Raw genomic sequence first — 17,584 nt, 5'->3', positions numbered from 1 at the left:
TCTGTCATATGCTCAGCAGTCAGAAAGACTAATTTTTATATTTGTAAAGAAGACACATTTTCTTTTACATATAGCTTTTATCCAGCACATTCTCGATGGGCTCAGTACCTCCACAGACTCTGAGAACTGTCTGCTCATGATCATTAGCCCAAGAGTGGGACACCAGCTGTTTGTTCTTAGCTCTTCCCTTCCTACACCAATTGTTCTCAAAGCTTTGGACTACTGCCTTTTTTTGTTCCCATAATGCACCATTTATTTTTTCTACTGTTGACATAAATGTAGCTTTCTGATTAGCATTAGGCTGAGATGAGTCCCCTGTAAGAAGGAGCCATGGACGCCTGGATGCCTCTGTTGTAATATCAGTATAAAGCTCCCACTTACAGCAGCTAACATAGTTATAAGAAGTTATAACTTCTTTTTTAAAAAGGCCACACCTCCCACCCTGGGGCTTTAAAAGTAATGTTGGTGACAAAAAGAATTTGAAAAGACATAATACAGAAGAACATAAAGTATCATGCATTGAGCTAGCGTAGGCAATGGCCAGTGAGTGCCAGATTACTTATGAATGGGACAGAATATGAATGGAATTTTATAACAAGCACTCCCCTCTTCCACCTTAGAAGTGTCTGGGTGCATAAAACTTGCTTGAACTATTCAATTTATTCTAGCTTCTAATTTTTTTAATTTTAAGAATTTACATCCATATATACATAATTCAGCACTTGAGAGGTAAAATACAAACTGGGTTGATTCCCCAGAGGCCCTTTGTGCTTAGAAGACACACAGGTAGTTTATGACTGGATCCACTTTAATCTGAAATTGGAAAGGGAAAGGGAGCTTTTGACACAGACAGCTGGGTCCTTGGCCTACTTCATTCATTGTAAGGCTTTCTAGGCTTCGGGATGATGCCTTGGACACCCGATGCCTTGCCAACGGTGGTACCCCTGGGTACCTTGATGTGTAGCTATCGCAGGTATGACTAAAATAAGTATGAAATGTAGCTGAGACAGCTGACATGGAATAAAGCTGCGGATCTCCAATCCTTTATTGGCTGTTTTAATGCTATAAGCACACTCTTGAAGGGCATAGGAAGCAAAAGTATTGATTTTTGCTCCATTTGGGGTAGGTTAGACGTTAGTTGTATTGACAACTGCTTGTCCCCAGGGAGCTTGTTTGAAGGAATAAACACATCTCTTTTCTGGGTTAGACAGGCCTTCCTCCAGAGGGTTGCCTGTTAGAGCGAACATGGGAGGATTTCCCAGGCTCATGCTTTCCGCTGGAAAAGGTTACTACTAGTCATCCGAGGATGTTACTATGATTTCTTCTGCACTACAGCACTGAGGGTCATTGGATCACCCAGGAACTGAGGCTCATCAGTTCAAATCATCTACAGATTGGAGTCTCTTGGATAAAGAGATAGGAAGAAACTGTTACTGATGGCCCTTCAGCGACTACCAGCTGGTATAAAATTATTGTATCAGCCTATAATTGTTAGATTATACGTTCAGATTGTTTCCAGCCAGGGTGCTGATTAGCAGACAGAGGGATGGTCTTAGAAATATTGGTTGGAGGAAAATCATGATAGAATATTGGAGGGCATATAGATAGGTTTGATTTGTGGAAAAGTAGAGAAGGAGGCAAAATTCAGTGTTGGTCCATTGGATGTTAATCTCTCTTGTGTTCCCCCATCTGGGGTGGGGATTTCTGGGTTTATTTTAAGATTTATAGCAAATTATCATTATTTTTTCATAGAATTAAAATTACATGTTCAATGATGGTTTAAATGGTGGCTTAGTGTTCTATTGTCCATCTTCATTGGATTCAGATCAAATCCATTCTATCCACACTCTCCTTACACTTTAGATGACATCTGTTACATTTTATTATTACATAGATGTGGAATGCCTCAGGGGAGAGAAATCTCCTAAGAAATATAATGGCTCACAGACTTGCCCTAGGGAATAAACCAAAACAAAAAAATAAACATGTCTGTCTTTGAAACGCCTGTCAACATGCATTTTCCTATGTGCTGGCTTCTCTTGTAGAGGATTTATCTTCAGAAATATGAGCATAAATATTTTCTTGCAGGTTCAGAGTTAAGTTTAAGTATTGTTGGAGGAAGGCTGCTAGTTAGTTCCTGGCTGCTTAGCCCTAAAATAATCTCACAGAAACTGTATTAATTAAAACACTGCTTGGCCCATTAGCTCTAGCTTCTTATTGGCGAACTCTTACATATTAATTTAACCCATTTCTAGTAATCTGTGTATCGTCATGTGACTGTGGTTTATCGGCTAAAGTTCCAGTGTCTGTCTGGGGATGGGGGGCGGCTCCATGGCTTCTCCCTGACTCTGTCTCTCTTTCTCCCAGCATTCTGTTTATTTTCCCCACCTACCTAAGTTCTGTCTTGCTATAGGTCCAAAGCAATTTCTCTATTAATCAATGGTAATCACAGCGCACAGAGGGGACTCCCACATCAAAGTATTTTGAAGCTCCCCATACAATTACTTGTTAAATATTTAAGGAAGAAGGAGGTGGGGGAGGTAAAGAAAACCATCATTCTTTTTTCTCCTCTTTGGCAACTTTTTCTAGCACGCAGATTAATTGAAAATATTAGATTCTTTAGTTTGTTTATCTTCCCTCCTTTGACTCAATTCTCTTGAAAGAATTCTATACAATTTAAAATCAATTTGAACCGTGAGGATCATACTGCTGTTATTTAGGATAGATCTCATCATTTGTGGGTATGGTCATCATCATAGTTGAAGTAAGGATTTTTTTTTTCTCTTAAGAAGAAAAAAAAAACCCAAGCTCTGCCTACAGGAGAATTAGATCATAAGGCAGCAAATGGGACCACGTGTGTGGTTTAGCAGCAATGCCTTCTTAAGACGCACCTTCTTTAATAAACATTCACAGCTTCCGGCTATATTCCCTTCTGTCATATTTAGTGAGGAAATTTACAAGACAAACAGCCAAGCACCTTGGTGTTTTGCCTCAGGCTCCCCATCTGTCTGACCCAGAGCTCGACAAAGGTCAGCATTACTATTTAGCTTAAAATTTTGTTTAAGATTATGAATGGAGTGACTGAAAACACATCTTTAAACGAGCCCTAGGCAGGAGTGCGCCGCTTGCGAAGGTGGGAGGCCGGTGTAAGTTTGGTTCTGGAGAACTGTTTAAGTACAGAGAAATCGATAATGAGCCGGGACCTGCACTGTAATTGCAACACTGCCGCTAACTATGCTACTTTGCTACTTGGACTTCAGTGTCCTCCATATGATATGAGGGCATTGGCTGCACCGGTGACCTTTACTTTTAATGGCTGTAACTCAGAGTAAGACATTTTGTATTATAACCCACTGTGCATATTAATACACATCGTATGCATACATAGGCATATGCACACAGAAGTATATCTCACAGCCATGAATAAATATTTCAGGAGATAATTATTCTCTCTGTATCCAATGCTCTGATATTTTCTAGTTCTATCTGTGTCATTTAGAAGGAAATGTTGGCTGAGTGATAATGAGTTGATTTCAATCATAGGTTGCAAACTATAGTTGTGAGGTCCTTTATTAGGCACAGAATTCCTTATGTAGATTAGTGAAACATTTCTCCTTTGCTATTGAAAGAATACCCCATGCTTTATGAGACTTGTCAATGTACTTGTGAACCCAGAACCATTGTCCCCAGTGAGGACACAATCTTCGGCACCTGAGTAGGCTGAGAGCTCCGCTAACTCCTGGGCTCCAGGGCCCAGAAAAGAGGGTATTTCTGTCGGTATACCCCCACCTCTCTGCCAAGGCTTCCACATCCAGGCACTGTACCATTGTGCGGACTATAGTGCAGGTTGGTGTGGGCTACGCATGTGCTTGGGGGAGCCAGCAGTGTTCTCAGCTTGCTTTTTATTAATGATTTTTTGCATAAACGAAAGGGAAAAGTCATGTTTAATGTTTGTCTTTGCTCTTTTTCTATTACTATGACCGAGGCAACTTATCAAAGAAGGCAAGCACTTAATTTTAGAACTTGTTTACAGTCTCATGGTGAGTTCATGGACACACCTCATTCAACAAGACCACACCTCTCAATCCTATCCCAAAATAGTTCCACTATCTGGACCACCAAGCATTGAAGTATATGAGCCATTGGTGGCCATTCTTTCAAACCACCATAATGCTTGAGGACAAAGAGTATACTGACTAGTTTTGTATGTCAAAACTGGGCACAAGTAAGAGTCATCAGTTGAGGCAGTCCTCAATTGAAGAATTGCCTCCATGAGATCCAGCTGTAAGACATTTCTTAATTAGTAATCAATGGGGGAGGGCTCAGTCCACGGTGGGCGGTGCCATCCCTGGGCTGGTAGTCCTGGTTTCTATAATAAAGCAGGCTGAGCAAGTCAGGGGGTGGGGGAACAAGACAGTAAGCAGCACCCCTCCATGGCCTCTGCATCAGCTCTTGCTTCCAGGATCCTACCCTGTTTGAGTTCCTGTCCTGATTGCCTTCAACAATGAATAGCAATATAGAAGTGTAAGCCAAATAATCCCTTCCCTTCCCGACTTGGCATTTGGTCACGGTGTTTTGGTGAAGAAGCAATAGAAGTCCTAATTCAGACGAACAGCATCAGTTCGTCCAGGAGAGCATCAATCCCTTTATCTCAGCCTTTCTGAACACTCCTACTTCTTCTTCCCTGCTCTTTCCCCCCTGAATTCTCCGGAGCTGTCTTTTTGTTCCTCATGTAGTTTCAGCCACTTAACTTGGGGTTCAAGCATTCCTAGTGTGTGAGTAAGGGTCCCTTGAGGATTGCTGTTCCTAAAGCACCACGTGGCTTCTGTGATCAATATGTGAAAACTTGCCTTGAAGGCTCGAGGAGCTGTTTGAAAGTGTACCATTGCTCGTCAGAGTCCTAGAGTCAGTGTGCTTTGATGCAAGCAGCCAAGGAGGTTGAGACAATGCAGAGGAAAGGTCTCAACACTGCTAAAGCTGTGACTCCTCACTGAAGAATTTGTATGCAGAGTCTTCCATACTCACCCGCTAACAAAGGCTTTCACTACCACCAGCCAGGAAGCCCAGTGAGGGCAGGAAACTTTTGCTTTGCTTTGAGCATTGCTGAGTCATGTATAATATTTAACTATAATACGTGATCATTAGAATAAATAAGTTGGAAGGTAGTTGGGTGTGAAAATGATCCACACGCTAAAAAGAAAAGAAGAATCTATGTATTCAACAGTCAACTGTGGGGCATATGTTCCAGAGGTGAAACCTCCTCTTTCTGTTTTCCTTCATCTGTTGTCTTACTTTCTGGAAAGTGACTGGAAAATTCACTAATTTTAGAAAATTTATTAGTGATTCATTCCTCAGTTGATGGACATCCAGGCTGATTCCACTTACTAGCTATTGTGAATAGAACAGAATAATTATGTGAAATGGTTATCTCTTGCAGTAGGATGCAGAGTAATTAGGGAATATGCTCAGAAGTGGTAGAGATGGGTGATGTGGTAACTCTACTAGATTTCTGAAGATGCTCCACACTGATTTCCATAGTAGCAGAGCCAGTTCACATCCCACCAGCAGTGGGTAAGGGTTTACTTTTCCTCATACTCGCGCCAGCATTTGGTATCATTTATTATTCTACTGATATTGGCCATTCTGATTGGGGCATGGTGAAATCCCAAAGTAGTTCTCATTTGCACTTCCCTGATGAATAAGGATGTTGAGCAACTTTTAAATATTTTATAACCATTTCTATCTCTTCTTTTGAGAACATCCTTTTCAGTGCCATCACCATTTTTTAGGTAGAGATGCTTGTTTTCTTGTGTGTGTGTGTTTTAAAGGTCTTTGAGTTCTTTGTATATTCCAGACACTAATTTTGCATCAGACATATATCTGGCAAGGATTCTTTTCCACTCTTTGTGCTGCCTCTTCACGGGGTTGATTGTTCCTTTTGTTGTACAGAAGCATTTTCGTTTCATGAGATCTCGTTTGCAGATGTTTGATCCAATTTCCTGTGTGACTGGAGTCTATTCAGAAACTCTTTACCTGTGCCTGTGTGTGGAAGAGTGCGCCCAAGGTTTTCCTTTAACAGTCTCAGAATGGATAAAATATGGAGCATACACACAATAGAGTTTTATAAAGAAAAAAATAAAATTATAAAATTTGCAAGAAAATGAATTTGAAACAGATCATGCTGGGTAAGACATGTAACCAAGACTCAAGACAGATAGAAGGCTCATGTTCTTGTGCATGCATGGGTCCTAGCTTTAAATCTTTAAATTTGTGGGCTTAATTTGGAGTGCCTATAGAAGCTAGAAAACTAGGAGAAAAGAATGACTTCTCAGGGAGGAACGGTGGCTGGTAGAACAGGTGGTATGAAGGAACAAAAGTTTAAGTGAGGAGAGGAATGGGAAGATAGGACTGAAGAGATTTACACACTAAGGGTGTTTAAAAATGCAATATAGAAACCTGTCATTTATAAGCTTCCATATATATGCATATATACAGAACAGAATGACCCTACATTGGGGGATTATGCAATATGCTTCTCTACATACTATAACTTATCAAAGAAAAAGTCCAGTGAAAGGTGTGGGCTACTTTTTTTTGAATTATTTGATCAGGGGATCCAACAGAATCCTAAAACAACACAGCCTATCAACATAGCTCCTGATTGACCACCAGAACTTGATGCTAAACTCTATTGCTCAAACAGCACAAACTTGGACCACAAGCCCTAATGAAGTGGGCACTAACCTGAATGTACAGCTTTTGCTGTACCAGAAAATGCTATGCACAATGCTGGGAAAGAAAACACACTAATAGTCATACAGAATTGTGAATTCTTTGAGCTGTAATAAAAAGCAGCCTGGTAAGCTATGCCCATTGTTGAGATAGTGGGCATGAATGTTGTGAAGATACCCAGCTGTTTTCTGTTTCTGTAGGATGAAACTTGTGCCTGGCATTGAAAATCTCGCCAAGAATCTGCAGCTGAGGAAGTCATAAGAACATATTACTACTATCTACTAAATGGACACAGTATCAAACTATCTTCTAAATACTTACCTTGATACCCATCCCAAAGGTAGTTAAACCCTCAATTTAATATAATTTAATGAATTCTTTGAGAACTTCAGACAATACATTTTGAGTGTCTTCCTGCTCTTCAACTTTTCTCCTTACCATCCATCCTCTCAACATTTTCATCCCTTTCTAACCAACGTTGAGATTGCTTCTTCCTTATTTTCTTTCTTTCTCTATGGAGTTCAATTTGTATTGCTCAGTAAGTCTTGGGATTGGGGCCTGCTCTTGCATATGGTCAGTCTACCAGAGATCATATCTCTTGGAAAATGTTGCTGGTTAGTCAATATCTAGAGGTTGCAGCCTCCCCATGACCTGGCAGCTTATTCCAAGAAGCTCAAAATGGAGATCCCTCCAGACAGCATAGCTTCCTTCCCTCTCCCTGCCCTTATCTGGAGAATGTCCCTGGGCATGGAGGACTGACCCTATCTGAAAAACATCTCTAAATCAGATGCCCGATTCATCTTTAGCTTGACCCTTGGCACAGATCCTTGCTAAGGAGACTTTTAGGAGCTCTGCTAGAGGACCCTACCGCTACATACTTAGCCTTGTGATAGGAGCATGGCACCTAACACAAACTAAGGTTTGTCCCCAGACTCCCCAATCCTTTACATTCCTTATACTCGGAAATATAATTGAACCGAGTCACCAAAATCTGTCTCCCAGAGGGTCTCTCTGTTTGTGCCCATGGGCCACCAAAACTTCCTGCTGCCCCCATCTGCCAACAGGCCAGAGGGAAAGAAGACCCCCCCACACATATCATTAAAACAAACAATCAAACAAACAGCAAGAACAAACCCAGCAGCCATCAAAGGCTAATACTTCCTCAGACAGTAGTGGGATTACTTATCTACCCTCCACCTCCATGTTGTGATTTTTGTTTGAGCACAGCTTGCACAGGTCTTGTTTCTGCTGTTACAATCACCATCAATTCAAAACTGCTTCTGCTCTGTTGTGCCTGAAAAACACTTTGCTTAAAGGAACCCATCATCTCTGGTTGTCTTCAATTTTTAGCATCCTCTTCTAAGAAGGTTCCTGGCCCTCGGGATGAGATATAGAATCCGGATTCAGGACTGAGCCCTCTCTAATCTTTTGTTCTTTGCTTGTTGACCATATTTTTGGGGGGTGGTCTCTGTGTTAATTGCGTTCTATTACAAGAAGAAGCTAGAGAATCTTTTGCTTTACAGTGGATGTCAATTAATACAGAGACTCACAGCTGGTCAAAGTATGGAGAATAGTGGCGTGGTGGTCAGCTTTAAATGGAACATCTTTTTTGTCACTTTATCTTTTTTTTTTTTTTTAAAGATTTTCTATGTATGTAATGTTCTGCCTGCATGTATACCTACACATCAGAAGAGGGCACCAGATCTTGTTATAGATGGCTGTGAGCCACCATGTTGTTGCTGGGAACTGAACTCAGGACCTCTGGAAGAGCAACCAGTGCTCTTAACCTCTGAGCCATCTTTCTAGCACCCTAAGTGGAATGTCTGAATCACACACTTTCTTCACAAGGCTCAGGGAACACAAAAGAATAGGGAATGGAAGATTTTATAGACCAGAGGTTGTGGAGGACTTCTGCCAAATAGTATCTTATGAACATGACAATGCTCCTGCACTGATGACCTCACAGAAGCTTGAATATGACCTGGAAAAGATTACAGCAGCCAAAATTAAAACGTGGACCTCCAGGCACTCATGAAAATCCAAACTTAGCTAAAGGATTATTGGTAGCTGAAGATGGGGAATGGAGGACACATGCAATCAAAATACATTGCATATGTGCATAACATTATCAAGGAATAAACAAAAGTATATTAAAAAAGAAGAGTTGAATGACATACAATGTCTCAGGTTCTCTCTTCCAAATTGGGAAGAGCAGTCCTTTCTATTGTCATCCAAAGGGATTCTTCCATTTAGAGTAACAGGTTGATTAGACCAGAAGAGTCTTGTGCAAGGGCTGCTAACTTATCCTGGAAAAAGGGCTCCTCTGCCAGGACTGGCACAAAGATTAAATGTTCAGATTCCATAGAGAGCAGTGAAACTGTGGCTGCAAGTCAGTGTAACCCATTTGCTATCACAGGGACCACAGTAGGGATTACTTTTAAAGTAATATTTTAAGTTTTGGTATCAATCTCCTCAAATAAGAGTGGTCTGTACCAATGTTGAAAGCAAGAATATAATATAATAATAGTACAATTTGTAAGTTACAAGCCAACAATTGTATTAGTGTATACACACACACATTTACATGCACAGACATATCCTGCATATACAATCTTGTACCTTATAAAGATGTTTTAGTTAATGATGGGTTATATATAGGATGGTCATCTACATGGTAACATTGCATAGTGGTGCCATAACAGGACTAGTTTGTGTAGGTATATTCTATTATGTTTTTACAATAACGAACTGACCTAACAATGAACTCTTCAGAACGTATCCCTTTTGTTATATGATGCTCAATGCACGTATATTTCCATTTATGTATGCATACATGCATGCACATAGGAGTAGAGTACCTTTTATAGAGTCATATTTAGTTTGTATATGAAATAGATATGATTCTTATTTTAGAAGTAAGTCTACTGAGTCTTGTTTAATATGGTTTGCCCATTCATTGGACCCTGGGATTTGGAATTGTTAGAATAGTGTCATCTTTAGCTAAATCTCTGGTTGATGCTGTAGTTGAGTATGAGCTATCCGTTTTCTGTATCTTTTCACATTTGATAATTTTAATTGGCATATTACATGTATAATGTGTAGGGGAAAGTGTGCATAATATGAAATTTCACAAAGAGATCACAGTTAAGACACTAACACCCTGAACACACACACGGTGCCTTAGAGACACATTCTTGTTTCTTTCCAGGCATTGGCTGCCCTAGTCTCTACCTGCAGGGACAGCCACTGGGGACAAGTGAGGAAGTTTTGCCACCATGGATTATACTCCAGTGATTTTGAACATATGAGACCGAGACGGTAAAATTTTTAAGATTGTTCAGTTTTTAAAAAATGAAATATTAATAGATCATCAGCATTCCTTGAGTGGATGCAATGTCAACATCTGATCATTTGAATTGACTTTCTCAGACGGGCTGGTTTGTTTCTCTTTGATGGACCGAGAAGGGCGGCTTTGAGATTAAGATGCATACACCCGTGTCACCTGATCTGGAGCTCTGTTTGAACAGGTTAATTAATCAGCTTGTAGTGACAAAATACTGCTACTTTCAGGAATCATTGCAGGTGGTGCTAAATTATAGTCTTGTCCTGATGTTTATGAATAACTCATAATAAATAAATAGGCTTAGCGTTTTTACAGAGTGACTAATGGAGTTTGGCTTATTCCTGTGGGCTGATTTAATGCATTCCATCAGCTGCCAGGAAGCAGTGCCAGGGGAAGTGCTGCAAGCAAGCAGTGCGGAAGAGGTGTTTCTGTTGGGGGGAAGTGGGGTTTTGTTCCTAAAACATAAAACCCCTCAGACCTTGTGGATAATCCACTCATAGACTTCATGGACCTGGGCAAGTCACCTTGTCTTCTCGCCCATTTGCTTAGCAACAGGCAACTTTACTTTTTAGTGATTCCCATCATCAAGAGGAAGACTTGAAAAACTGTGTTAGGTCTATAATCTTTGTGAAATGGGGACATTGGTAAGAACTCATAGGACTATTGCGATGTTTAATTGAAATAACCCATCTAAAGTATTTGGACTAGAACTTGGCACATATTGAGGTCTAAATGTTTGTGCATGTTGAGCACCTATTGATAAAGGGATGTACAGGTAGTATAGTTGACTGGCTGTGCCTGGTGCCAAGCCCACCGCAGGCAATGCTGGAATCTTCTATGTGATGCGGTGGCACTGTGAAGTAGGGCTCTGAAGATAGGTAGGTCACGAGGTTGGAGTTCTCCTAAATGGGATTAGTGCCTATATAAAGGGACCACAGGGACAATTCTCATCTTTTTGGCATGTGAGCTTACATGAGACAATGGTCATCTGTGACCCAGGCAAAGGATCTTACCAGAACCTAAGCATGTGGACTCTAGTTTCACTTACAGCTTCTAGAACTCCAACGAATACACTTCCTTCATATATTAGCACTCAGTCTACAGTGCTTGCTACAGCAGTCCAAACTGACTAAGCCATCTAGTGTAATGGACTGCCACTGTGTGTTCTTTGGAAGATCTGAGTTATATCTTCAAAAAAAATTCAGAAAGATCCGTAACATTTTTATTTATTTACTTATTTATTTTTAAATACAGGGTCTCAGTTCAGAAGGCAAAGACCTCGTCATATCACCCAGCTGCGTCTCCTTCCATCTCCTCTATTATTTCTATCTTCCTGTATCTTTTCATTTTTGTCGCACCCTAGAAAGGCTGTTAATGCTGACAGTTGGCAGTATTAGTATATTTTCTGGCTCTCCATAAACATGTTTACAATTCCCTATGAAGGAACTACAGTGGGATATTCTATAGACACTTCAATTTGGAAATGTCCAGATCTCATCATCCTCTGTCTTCTATCTAGAATAGTTCTCATGCAAGCATCATAAATACAAAGTGCCACCCAGTACCAACGCTGGGATAAATACTGAATGAATGAATGAACAAAAGAGTCCAAGGTTCTCCCTAATCTTCAGGAGGGAAAGCAGAGGTGTTACAGGGTAAAGTAACTGTGTATATGTTTATCTGAAAAGTAAAGGACAGAGGCGGATTCACTTTGCGCATCCGCCCTGCTTTCCCGACCATCCTGCAATGCGCACCCACTGCAGCTCACTCCTCCTTACTCCATTGCTGTTGCCACACAGCTTGCCTCACTCCGGTCTGCCTTTCCAGTCAAACCAGCAGTCCCTGGGCCTTCCAGACAGTCTCCTCCCAATTCTAGTATAAGATTTTTATAAAATGGCTTTAACTGTCTAACCCGTTCTCCTGTGCACAGGTTCAAGCTCAGAACTCTTATTTTGCCATCTATGATCTGTCATTGCTTCATGGTCTGTGAGCCTCTGAGTACCATTCTTGTAGCTTTGTCTATCATCCCCTAGTTCCATCTCAAGGATTCTCCAAATTCACCATGGTTCTTTTGCATTTCTGGATCTGCAAAGAGTTTCTTCCTTTATGTCTAAATTCTCTCTCTCTCTCTCTCTCTCTCTCTCTCTCTCTCTCTCTCTCTCTCTCTCTCTCTCTCTCTCTCTCTCTCCTTGCATTTACTTCTGCTTTTCTACTCCCCACCCTTCCAAGTCTGTGTGAAGGGCTTTGCCCCAGGCTCTCACAGCAGACTCTACACAGACCCCTGACAGTCTCTACCTATCAAGTCAACGTTCTTTTCTTTCTGCTTCACTAGACAGTGAATTCTCAGTGGGCAAGAATGGTCCCTATTTATTTTTTGCCTCTTGAGTTCATTGCCTGGCTCCAGAGCTGTTCTCTGGAAATGATTGATGAAAGAATAAATGAAATGATGTCCTATATAGAGAGGAAAACTTTGAGGCAATGAGACTGAAAATAGCTAGGGCATGCTGATGGAGGGAGAGGGTGTGTGAGTGGCAGAAAACAGAAAACCTTTGCTAGAAGTAGGAAGGATTTAGCCCAGGGGAGGACATAGCTATATATCATCAAGTGGAGTGACCCAGGGCTCTAGAGACCCCATCAGCTGTGTTTTGAATTTCAGAGTCTTTATCAGGTATGAACATAACCCCATGACACCATCTGTGGCCATTTATAATAAAAATACCAGTTATTAAGTTTTCTTTCCTTCTCTTAGCTTTTAAAATTAAAAGAGTGTTCTAAATACACAAAATGTAGTCTTATTATAATTAACAACAAACTAACCCAAGTCTGGAAAGTATTGTTGTATTTGTTTGCCAAGATGTGCTGACAAAGATACCACAAAGTTGATGATGTAAACCCACAGGCATTGGTTTTCTCACAGCCAATGCGGACCACTAGCTCAAAATCAAGAGATCCCATGGGAGCCTGCAGGGGAGAATGCTTTGCTTAGTTTCACCAGGTGTCAATATCTTCCACGGCTCTCGTCTTTCTGCGGAATCACTCCAGCCTCTGCCTCTGTCTACCACCATCTTTGCCCTGAATGTCTGTGTCTTCCCACGACAATTTCTCTTCATGTTTTTCTCTTCTTCCCATGAGAAGGACAGTTGTCACATCAGAGTCAGGCCCACTGCATGCCAGCATCTTAACGAATCCAGTCTGAGGCAATCTGGCTTCCATTCTGAGGTACTGGGCTTTAGGATTTTAATATCTTTTTTTTGGGGGGAGCACATTTATAAACAAAAAATGTTTTTTTCTACCACTCAGAAATAAGCACTGGCTTGCCCTCATAAAGGAAAAGCTTCCACTGTCTATTTTTCCAGCTTTCAGCTCTGTTTTTAATAATATGTGCATAGTTATGCATTTTTAAATAAATGTGTCGCCACTGTGTGCTGTTATGAATGGCTGCTGTTCTTTAGTTCATGCTCTAAAATTATTAACTTTTGCTTTCTTTTGTTACATTTTCAATTCTTGTTTTCTTCCTTTTTTTTTACTGTCATCTTAGCCATTATATTTTAAATGTGATCTGGTAATGCTATTTCAAATTGCAGAGCATACTTTCTGATTATTAAGGGAACTTACTTTGTTCCCTGTGGAGACAGAAAGTAGGAAATAAAAGAGATCTAAAAACCCCATTTCATTATGCATAATCCGGGTAAGCATGGCTTATGGACGTTTCTGCTCTAATTGATATTCAGACACCAGAGCCGGGCTGAGTTCCTACCATCCGCCCCAGTGGAAGAGGGCTGAGGTCAAGTGTGACCTCTCCAATTTGAATCCGCGATTAGAATCAATGAGCTGTGTGTCTAATGAAAGGTTCTGTCTACAAGCCCATTTGTTCAGAGGAACTTTTCCTTAACCTTCCTTCCCCAACCCAATACAAATGTCTGCGAGGGGCTGCAAAAAAGGGAAGCTCTGCTTCTTATGCGTAATCTAGATAATCGTGCAGGTGAGCTGAAGTAAATGAGACATAGAGCAAGAGTGAGGCTGTGATCTAATCTTTGTTTTTCATCTCTCCCTTTCTCTTTCCTTTTCCCTGTGGGTTTCCTTTAAGGAAGACTGAAGCAGATCCTTGGACTTTCAGAAACGGGAACCTTGTTTGGGGCCTTAAAGAATGGCATTCATGTTTATGGTGGGAAGAATGCCTCAATAGGACTGGCCCAGCTGAGCTAATGGAAAATTGATCCCCTAGTGATCAGGTGTATAATCCTTTTGCAGCAGGGGTTCTGCTCTGAATGTTTTACAGAAAGAAAGTGACACTCTCTAAAGCAGGAGGATTTGTGAAATATCAGCCCTGGACATTTTGCTACAAATACTTCTTTTTTCTGCTACCCACCGAGATGTCTGATATCATGACATTATACAGTTATTGAAGGGACACTACTGAAGGACATGTTTAAAACACAAGATTTTTCTGTACTTGTTATACACAAGGTCACTATCTTCAGCCAGATAAAACCCATGCCAGTAGTCAGCTAGCAAAGAACAGGCCAGAAGGTGTAAATTGCTACTGGGGGACAGGGACCAAGAGCAAAAGGGCATTTAACTCCAAACATCTCCAGATGAGTGAGCTTCCTAAGGCAAGCAAGAGTTGATGGGCTTAGAATACAGATGAAAGAGAAGATGTAGCTTCAAGAAAGCAGGCATAATGCTACTGGAGGCAAAGAAAAGCTAAGGCACAAGACACGGAAGTTCAAATCTGAACTCAAACCTCTTACAAAGTAGGAGCCATTAGACAGGTTACTTTCTTTGTCTATGAAGTGGGGTGATGGAAGAACCAAAGAGTTTCTGAGATCATATAATAATGAACATGATATATTTAACATTGACCTTGGGGTATAGTCCTTGCTCTAGAATAAATTCAAGGGAATAGTCTCAGCACTGGCCTGGAAACGTTTGGCAGCATCGTAACGCTGAGTTCTCTTCACAGATATCCCAGGCATCTAATACAAAGACACTTAGCCCATTCATGAGGGCTTCGTCTCACAACCTAATCTGTTTCCAAAGACTCCACTCTGGAGTTGTGGATTTAAACTTACAAACTCTGGGGAGACTCAAACATTCAGCCCACACCAGGTGCCAGTTACAAAACTGCATTCATATAACTAAGTCAGTGAGCACAGAGTAAAGTCAGCTGCATTACTTGAGGATACTTGTGTCTTGTAGAGACAGCATCATGTTGGAATCAGAGTCCTAATCAGAAAAACATTCTCATTTTCATTCTACACAAGAGACAACACATAATGAAAGAATACTATGTGAAGCATTGTGAAAACAATTTTAAACAAATCTGGAGAAGGAAGGTGTGGAAGCAACGATCAAGGGTTCCCTTTCTCTGAATCTCAGGTCACTCACGACAATCTGTGCAGTATTAAGGAGACATGCCCATGGGGAAGCAGACCATACTACATATACTTTGAGACAGGTGAGATTTCTTAGGGGACTCATAAACATCTCCATCAGTAGCTGGTGAAGAGAACTTGGGTGCATATAGTGCCAGCCTTAAATGCCAAAAGGTCTTGGATGAGAGTGGTGCCTAAGCCAAAACCCCAGCCGCAAATCTTCAGTGCACTTGCTGCTTAAGCTTCACTCTGTTTGTGAAACAGGTGTCTTGGCTATAAAATATGCAGGCCCTCTCTGCTTCCAAACTCGATTCTGTGTTGTTGGCATTCATGTTGGACACCGCTATGGCACAGCTTTCATTCAAATTAGATGTGACACTCCCTGTGAGCGTCTCCAGTGATAAATGATGGCTTTATTGCTTATTCTTTGTGTTTTACTTGGAAACAGAAATCAATAGAAAGCTTTGAGAAATTGGCTTTAAATAACACATGTTTCAGTAGAGATGGATAGTCATGGTGTAGAAACATTCTAAGCTGGGAAGTGAGAAAGGCCACGAGATTTACTGGACCCTCTGCTGGGGTGAAGGACCCTTTATCATCAACCTAGAGTGGCAAGAATGAGTATGGACAGCCACTGGATGGCGCTATGGCTGAATTCAGAGCAAACATGTGACTTAAATGGTGGCTTTTCCTCATAAGCCTAGGGGCACAGCCCTACACATCTGGCTTACTAGTGGACTTCAGAAGCTGCACTTCTTTAATGACCATAGTACCAACCTCATGCTTGAATTTTTTGTACTTCATCATGGCTCTGTGCTTGTTAATGTTTGTATCTCACTGAGCCAAATGAGTTTCTTGGGTACAGTGATCTGTGGTGGTTATGAAAATTCTTCTCTAGAAGAGCCATCAAGAGCCCCTGGGCACCCAGTTAATAGATCTGCAGCAGAGGAGAAATAGGTACTTGTAAACAAGAGTGTAAACAGTCTGGTGGCCTAGGGTCCAGGTTTCTGTGATCTATTCTCCCAGTTAAAATATACTTAGTCTGTTTCTATTATCACTAATTTAAATGACAGGTATTAAAACAGTGTTCACTTACATACCAAATATGATTTTAGGGAAAAAAATATACTATATAAAGTGGGTCATTCTGTACTCTGCATAGCCTGCCCCAAGCTGAACAAAGACAACACTTTACTTATGTCTACGTTCTGTGGGTTCCTCTATGACAAAACTCCTGCAATGCTTTGCCAACTTTGGCTATAAGAACAATCTGTGAACTCGATTATTGCTATCCCATTAAAGCCATTCCTATTTTTTCTCACAGAGGAATAGATAGAAAAACAGGCCTAGCTTCCAAAATACCAGGGATTCCTTATCATCTTACAAGGGTTATGGACTGGGAAAGCAAACATAGTTCAGGTTCATCCTCCCAGTGTGCTCTTGGTGTACTCAGGAGCCTGGGACTTGGGAAGGTACTGATTGGTGTAACACCCTCTTCTGCCATCTCTTAGCTTACCCTGTAAAACACATTGAAAAAAATCAGATGAGCTCAATTGTAACACATCGCATATAAAATAGAATTTATAGGAGAGAAAACATACTCGATATGATTTGCTTTATACTTCCATACAGAATTCCTTTTAAACAGACACACACACACACGTAAACTTTGTTGGTATATTTCCCATAGATTTATGTAAAAACTGTACTCTTACAAGGGAAAAGATTTCATTAGAACAAAATTCCCGCTGTCAATGTTTAATAATGGCCGCAACAGAAGGGGGCAAATGATTTGTTAATTACTAGCGGGAGACAAATGGCTCATTATTGCCTTCCATGAAAAACTGAAAACACCCCCCAAAGAAAAACTCAATACAGGAGCCATTATTAGTGGCTTAAAGAGAACATTATCAAAGCTCACTGCATCTATCAAACAAGTATCAGTAACCTGATTATATGTATTAGGCTGAAATAGAGAGGCCAAAAGCTTAATTGTATTTCAAAGCAGGACCAGGGCTCCTGTGTTTGGACACCTGGGATCTGGCAGGTGAGTTCCAGAATACTGATACCAGCCCTGGGGAAAGCTCACGACTCACTTCCCATGCTTCAGAATATTAATTTCCATTGTGTTCTT

The sequence above is a fragment of the Alexandromys fortis genome, unplaced genomic scaffold, assembly GCF_014885135.2.
Source record: "Alexandromys fortis isolate MF-2015 unplaced genomic scaffold, M_Fortis_MF-2015_v1.1 scaffold_202, whole genome shotgun sequence".
NCBI classification, from domain to species: Eukaryota; Metazoa; Chordata; class Mammalia; order Rodentia; family Cricetidae; genus Alexandromys; species Alexandromys fortis.
This window is presented reverse-complemented; position numbering follows the sequence as displayed.